Genomic DNA, 7170 nt, shown 5'->3' with positions numbered 1-7170 from the left:
TTGACTGAATTGTGAAGCCGTTTAAGATCGAAGATGACATCATCCTCACGATGTAAACAAACGATTCAAATACACGTCATGGTAGAGAGTGCAACAATTGTGAGCTACAAGTCACGTCTTTCATCTTGATTGCCAGCACGCAACAAGGCTTCAGGGAAGCACGTGGAAGTCTCCAGTCCCTGATATTGGTAAGATTACTTTGCAAAGTATGCACAGGGGGAGTAGTGAATCATTTCTGTAACACGATCTTGTCCATCAACGTAGTTTTCCTCGGCAGGCCTGTCAATTTTTGGACTACCTCGTGGGAGATTTTCGAATAAGTAGAAGGACTTATGAAATTTGAACACAAGGTATTTCCGAGAAAATCGTAGAAATGTTTGAAAGAGCTATTTAGATGGTCTCATTAATTCTAAAATTAGTTCTTGCTTTTGGTAATGTTCCAGTTTTTCCCGCCTCCACAATAACTGTCGAACAGATTTCATGAGGGGATATTTGTTTCATTTGCATGTTTTATTAAGGTTGGTGAGTACGATATAATCACTTTTTTACTTATCCTGCAGTACTGATTGGCTGTTGAAGACACTTGTGAAGATTAGGGAAAAAGTAGAGTTTGATTGACATTAAAGTAGATGTAACACTAGCATAACCGCATGATTTTTTATGAAACTTAAGCAAGTGAGAAAGCACATATTTTGGATAATTTATATGAGAGATACCATTGGATTCCTTAAAGTTCCTAGAGTTGATATAGTGCGTGATTTTAGTCGTATCAAAGCTCCCATTTCAGTAATTTTGAGTTTTCATAAAGTGGGAGGGCTTTAATGTAAAGAGAATTTGTGGAGTAAAGTTACTCAGTATTAGAAGTTGAGATGGTGAAGAATTAATTGATTCCACTTTTGTCAAAATTTATCATCTACAACCGAAACAGGAGGAACTCCTATGGCATCCTTACATCATTTTCTAATGTCCTCTTGTTACTTAGGAAAGTGGCCATCCTACGGACAGCTGACGTGAAACATTCACCCAGCTCATGTTCCGATCAATAGAATTATATTTGGTGTTTAAAAGATTAGCCTACACTTGTTTGTTTGTGCTGTACATTTCTCAAGTCTTGTTATTACTGTATGTTTCTTGATGTCTTAGTATGTACTGTAGGCATTTTCATTACTCAGTAGTCGTTTTCAACCACCATACTGATGCCTAACTGTACAGCAAAAGGGTTGAGGGAACCACAGAAATATCTTATAATATTGGAAGAAAAATATATTGATCTCCCTAGATTTAAGTAGAAGTGATTTAGCAGTGTTGATGAGATAAGATAATAGTGAATAATCCATCAATAACAGATTGGATGATAGTAGATAGGATGTAGATCAGGAAAAATTTAGGTTCAGATAATGTAAAAGTAATTACAACTTTTATAGAAGATAATAAAACATGAAAATTGCACTTAGTCCTCAAATAGCTGGGATTTACGTTGATAAGATATAATAAATACAACAGGCCCCAATTGCTTGAAATCTTTTTCACTCTATCCTTCCACCTCCAGTTCAGTCTCCCACTTCTTGTCCCTTCCACCTCTGACACATACATATCCTCTTTGTCAACCTTTCCTCACTCATTCTCTCCATATGTCCAAACCATTTCAACACACCCTCTTCTGCTCTCTCAACCACACTTTTTATTTCCACACATCTCTCTTACCCTTTCATTACTTACTCGATCGAACCACCTCACACCACATATTGTCCTCAAACATTTCATTTCCAACACATCCGCCTTCCCCCATACAACCCTATCCATAGCTTCTGCCTTACAACCATATGATATTGTTGGAACTATTATTCCTTCAAACATACCTATATTTGTTCTCCAAGATAACGTTTTCTCCTTCCACACATTCTTCATTGCTCTCAGAACCTTCGTCCCCTCCCTCACCCTGTGACTCACTTCCACTTCCATGGTTCCATTCGCTGCCAAATCCACTCCCATATATCTAAAACACTTCACATCCTCCAATTTTGTCCATTCAATCTTACATTCCATGTAACTTGTTCCTCAACCCAGCTGAACCTGATAATATATACTTTCAACTTTCTCCTTTCACACGCTTTACCAAACTCATCACCAACTTCTGTAGTTTCTCACTGGAATCAGCCAACAGTGCTGTATCATCAGCAAACTACAACTAACTCACTTCCCAGGCCCTTTCATCCCCAACATACTGCATACTTGCCCCTCTCTCCAAAACTTACATTTACCTCCCTAACCACCCCATCCATGAACAAATTAAACAACCATGGGGACATCACACACCCTTGCTGCAGTCCGACCTTCACAGGGAACCAATTACTCTCCTCTCTTCTTACTCATACATGTGCCTTGCATCCTTGATAAAAACTTTTCACTGTTCCTATATACTCAGGACCTTCCATAAAACATCTCTGTCTTCTCCAGATCCATAAATAATACATGCAAATCTATCTGTTTGTCTAAATATTTCTCACACACATTCTCTTTCTTAACCAGACCATTCTCCCTGACCCTCTCTTTTCACACACCATCCTGACTAAAAGACCCTACATCTGCCACACTATCATCAAAGACATTCAACAAACCTTCAAAGTACTTACTCCATCATTAGGTAATGATAACTTCATCATTACCTGTTATCATTTCCCCCTTGCCCCTTTCACCGATGTTCCCACTTATTCTCTTGTCTTACGCATATTATTTCCCTCCTTCCAAAGCATCTTTTTATTCTCCTTAAAGTTTAATTTTACTCTCACCTCAACTCTCATTTACCCTCTTTTTAAACCCTTGCACCTTCCTCTTAACCTCCTGCCACTTTCTTTTATAGATCTCCCAGTCACTTGCACTCCTTCCTTGTAAGTATCATCCAAATGCCCTTCTTTTTTTGTTCACTAACAACTTTACTTCTTCATTCCACCACTCACTACCCTTTCTAATTTGCCACATGCATCTTTTGCACATGCCATCACAGCTTCCCTAAATACATCCCATTCCTCACCCTTTCCCCTCATGTCATTTGCTCTCACCTTTTTCCATTCTACACTCCTTCTCTCCTGGTACTTCCTCACACAAGTCCCGTTTCCAATCTCACTCAGTCTCATCACTCTCATCTCCACAACATTCTCTCCTCTTTTTTGAAAACCTCTACAAAGCTTTTTTGCTTCCACAAGATAGTACTTCTTAGCATATCAGCATCCAAAAGTCTCTCTTTTACACGCCTATCAATTGACACACAATCATGTTATATCCTTTGACCTACTCACATATGTATACTTATGTATATCTCTCTTTAAACCAGGTATTCCCATTCACCAGTCTTTTTTTATTTTTTCAGCACACAAATCCACAATCTCCTCACCATTTCCATTCACAGTACCACTTATACCCGCAACTGCCACATTACCCACCTTCCCAGTTAAATCACCCATCACTACTACCTGGTCTCTTGCACCAAAACTACTGACACACTCACTCAGCTGCTCCCAAAACACTTGTCTCTTAAGATCTTTCTTCTCATGACCTCATGACCAAGTGCATACACCAATAATCACCCATCTCTCTCCATCCGCTTTCAGTTTTACCCACATCAGTCTAGAATTTACTTCCTTACACTCTATCACACACTCCGACAGCTCCTGCTTCAGGAGTAGTGCTACTCCTTCCTTAGTTCTTTTCCTCTGGCCAACCCATGACTTTATTCCAAAGACTTTTCCAAACCATTTTTCCCCTTTACCCTTGAATTGTACTCAGAGCCAGAACATCCAGGTTTCTTTCTTCAAACATACTACCTATCTTTCTTCTCATTTTGGTTACATCCTAATTCATAAAGGCACCCCAGTCTGAGCCTTCAAACAAGATGAGCACACCCCTCTTGATTCTTCTGATTCCTCTTTTAAAAATGAAAGTGCAAGAAGGGGAGACAGTGGCAGGAAGTCAAGAGGAAGGTACAAGGGTTGAAAAAGAGCACAATTGAGAGTTGAGGTGAGAGATTATCATTAAACTTTAGGAAGAAAAAGATGTTTTGGAAGGTGGCAAATAACGTGCATAAGACAAAAGAGAACAAATGGGAACATCAGTGAAGGGGGGAAGTGATAACAGGTAGTGATGAAGAGAGGAGGAGATGGAGTGAATATTTTGAAGGTTAAGTGTCTTTCATGATAGAGTGGCAGATGTAGGGTATTTTGGTTGGAGTGGTGTGCAAAGTGAGAGTCAGAAAGAGTGGTTAGGTGAAGAGAGAATAGGAGGTGAAAGCCTTGTGGAAGATGAAATCTGGCAAGGCGGTGGGTTTGTTTGGTATTGCACTTAAAGTTATTAAGAAAGGGGGTGACTGTTGTTGATTGGTTGGGAAGGATGTCCATTTTATGTATGGATCATAGTTAAGTGCCTAAGGATTGACGGAATGCATGTATAGTACCATTGTAGAAAGGCAAAGGGGATAAAGGTGAGTGTTCAAACTTTAGAGGCATACATTTGTTGAGTATTTGGGAAATTGTATGGGAAGGGTGAAGGCATGTACAGAGCATCAGATTGGGGAAGAGCATTGTGGTTTCAGAAGTGATAGAGGATGTGTGGATCAGGTGTTAGCTTTGAAGAATGTGTGAGAAATACTTAGAAAAACAGATGGATTTTATGTAGCATTTATGGATCTGGAGAAGGCATATGATAGGGTTGATAAAGATGCTTTGTGCAAGGTCTCAAGAGTATATGGTATGGAAGGTAAGCTGCTAGAAACTGAAAAGTTTTTACCAAGGTTGTAAGGCATGTATATGAGTAGGAAGAAAGGGGAGTGATTGGTTCCCAGTGAAGGTTGGTTTGCAGCAAGGGTGTGTAATGTTCCCATGGTTGTTTGATTTTTTTTATGGATGGGTGGTTAGGGAGGTAAATGCAAGAGTTTTGGAGAGAGGGACAAATATGCAGTCTGTTGGTGATGAGAGGGCCTGGGAAATGAGTCAGTTTGTTGTTTGCCAGTGATACAGCTGTGGTGGTTGATTCAAGTGAGAAACTATAGAAGTTAGTGACTGAGTTTGGAAGTGTGAAAAGAGAAAGTTGAGAGTAATTGTGAATAAGAGCAAGGTTATCAGGTTCAGTAGGGTTGAGGGACAAGTTAATTGAATGTAAGTTTGAATGAAGAAAAAATTGGAGGAAGTGAAGTGTTGTAGGTATCTGGGAGTGGACTTGGCATCGAATAGAACCGTGGAAGCAGAAGTGGGTCACAGGGTGGAGGAGGTGGCAAAGGTTCTGGGAGCGATGAAGAAAGTGTGAAAGGAGAGAACGTTATCTTGGAGGGCAATAATGGATATGTTTGTGAAGGAATAGTAGTTCCAACAATGTTATATGGTTGCGAGGCATGGGCTATTATAGGGTTGTACGAAGGAGGGTGGATGTGTTGGAATGAAGTGATTGAGGACATTATGTGGTGTGAGGTGGTTTGATGAAAGTAAGTAATGAAAGGGTAAGAGATGTGTGGAAGTAAAAAGATTGTGGTTGAGAGAGCAGAAGAGGGTGTGTTGAAATGGTTTGGACATATGGAGAGAATGAGTGAGGAAAGATTGACAAAGAGGATATATGTGTCAGAGGTGGAGGGAGCAAGAAGCGGGAGACCAAATTGGAGGTGGAAGGATGGAGTGAAAAATATTTTGAGCGATCGGGGCCTGAATATACTGGAGGGTGAGAGGCGTGCAAGGAATAGAGGGAATTGGAACGATGCAGTATACCAGGGTCGGCGTGCTCAGTGGATTGAACCAGGGCATGTAAAACGTCTGGGGTAAACCATGGAAAGGTCTGTGGGGCCTGGATGTGGATTGGGAGCTGTGGTTTTGGTGCATTACACATGACAGCTAGAGACTGAGTGTGAATGAATGTGGCCTTTTTTGTTTGTTTTCCTGGCGCTACCTCGCTGAAGCAAGGGGTACCGATGCTGTTTCCTGTAAGGCGGGATTGCGCCTGGAATGAATGGAGGCAAGTATGAATATATACGTGTGTATATATGTATATATGCATATGTTAATATGTATATGCGCGTGTATGGGCGTTTTTGTGTATATGAGTGGATGGGCCATTCTTTGTGTCGGCACTACCTCGCTAACTCGGGAAACGGCGATCAAGTATAATGAAAAATAGATAAAAACATTTACACATGGACATATTCATACTTACTTGCCTTTACCCATTTCCCTGCGCCACCCAACCCCACAGGAAACAACATCGCTTTCCCCCTGTGACAGTTAGGTAGTGCCAATAAACACATGGAGGAAGGCCACATCTGCTCAAATCCATTCTCTAACTGTCATGTGTGATGCACAGAAACCACACCTCCCAATCCACACCCAGGCCCCACAGATCTTTCCATGGTTTACCCCAGACGTTTCACATGCCCAAGTTCAGTCCGTTGACAGCACATCGACCCCCAGTATGTTACTTCATCACAATTCACTCTATTTCATGCACCTCTTTCACCCTCCATGTTCAGGCTCCAATCGCTCAAAATCTTTTTCACTCCATCCTTCCAATTTCCAATTTGGTCTCCCGCTGCTTGTTCCCTCCACTTCTGACACACACTTCCTCTTTGTCAACCTTTCCTCAGTCATTCTCGCCACATGTCTAAACCATTTCAACACATCCTCCTTTGCTCTCTCAATCACACTTTTTTATTACCACACATCTCTCTTAACCTTTCATTACTTGATCAAACCACCTCACACCACATACTGTCCTCAATTATTTCATTTCCAACTCATCCACCTACCTCCGCATAACCTTATCTGTTGCCCATGCCTCACAACCACAATATATTGTTGGAACTACTATTCTTTTTGCTCCCCGAGATAACGTTCTCTCTCCACACATTCTTCATCACCCCCAGAACCTTCGTCCCCTTCCCAACCCTATGACTCACTTCCATGGTTCCATTCGCTGCCAAGTCCACTCCCAGCAATCTAAAACAATTCAGTTCCTCCATTCAAACTTATATCCCAACTCACCTGTCCCTCAACCCAGCTGTACCTAATAATCTTGCTTTTATTCACATTTACTTTCAACTTTTTTTTTTCACACACTGTTCCAAACTCAGTCACCAACTTCTGCAGTTTCTCACTCGAATCAGCCACCACAGCTGTATCATCGGCGAACAACTTTCTC

The 7170-nt window shown here is 41.0% G+C and overlaps 1 protein-coding gene across 2 annotated transcripts in view; it reads left to right on the top strand.

Annotated features, from left to right (window-relative positions):
* Positions 1-44: 44 nt before the first annotated feature.
* The window catches only part of LOC139765691 (rhomboid-related protein 4-like), a 34597-nt gene continuing 27471 nt past the window's right edge, over positions 45-7170 (top strand). The window contains exon 1 of one of the 2 annotated variants that reach the window (XM_071693452.1): positions 45-188. The gene's annotated coding sequence lies outside the window, so the exon portion shown is untranslated. The remainder of the gene's footprint in view (positions 189-7170) is intronic. The other variant, XM_071693453.1, reaches the window with a different exon arrangement.

The sequence above is a fragment of the Panulirus ornatus genome, chromosome 55 (genome assembly GCF_036320965.1).
Source record: "Panulirus ornatus isolate Po-2019 chromosome 55, ASM3632096v1, whole genome shotgun sequence".
In the NCBI taxonomy this organism is placed as follows: Eukaryota; Metazoa; Arthropoda; class Malacostraca; order Decapoda; family Palinuridae; genus Panulirus; species Panulirus ornatus.
Note: the sequence above shows the minus strand (reverse complement) of the source record. Positions and strands in the feature narration are given on the sequence as shown.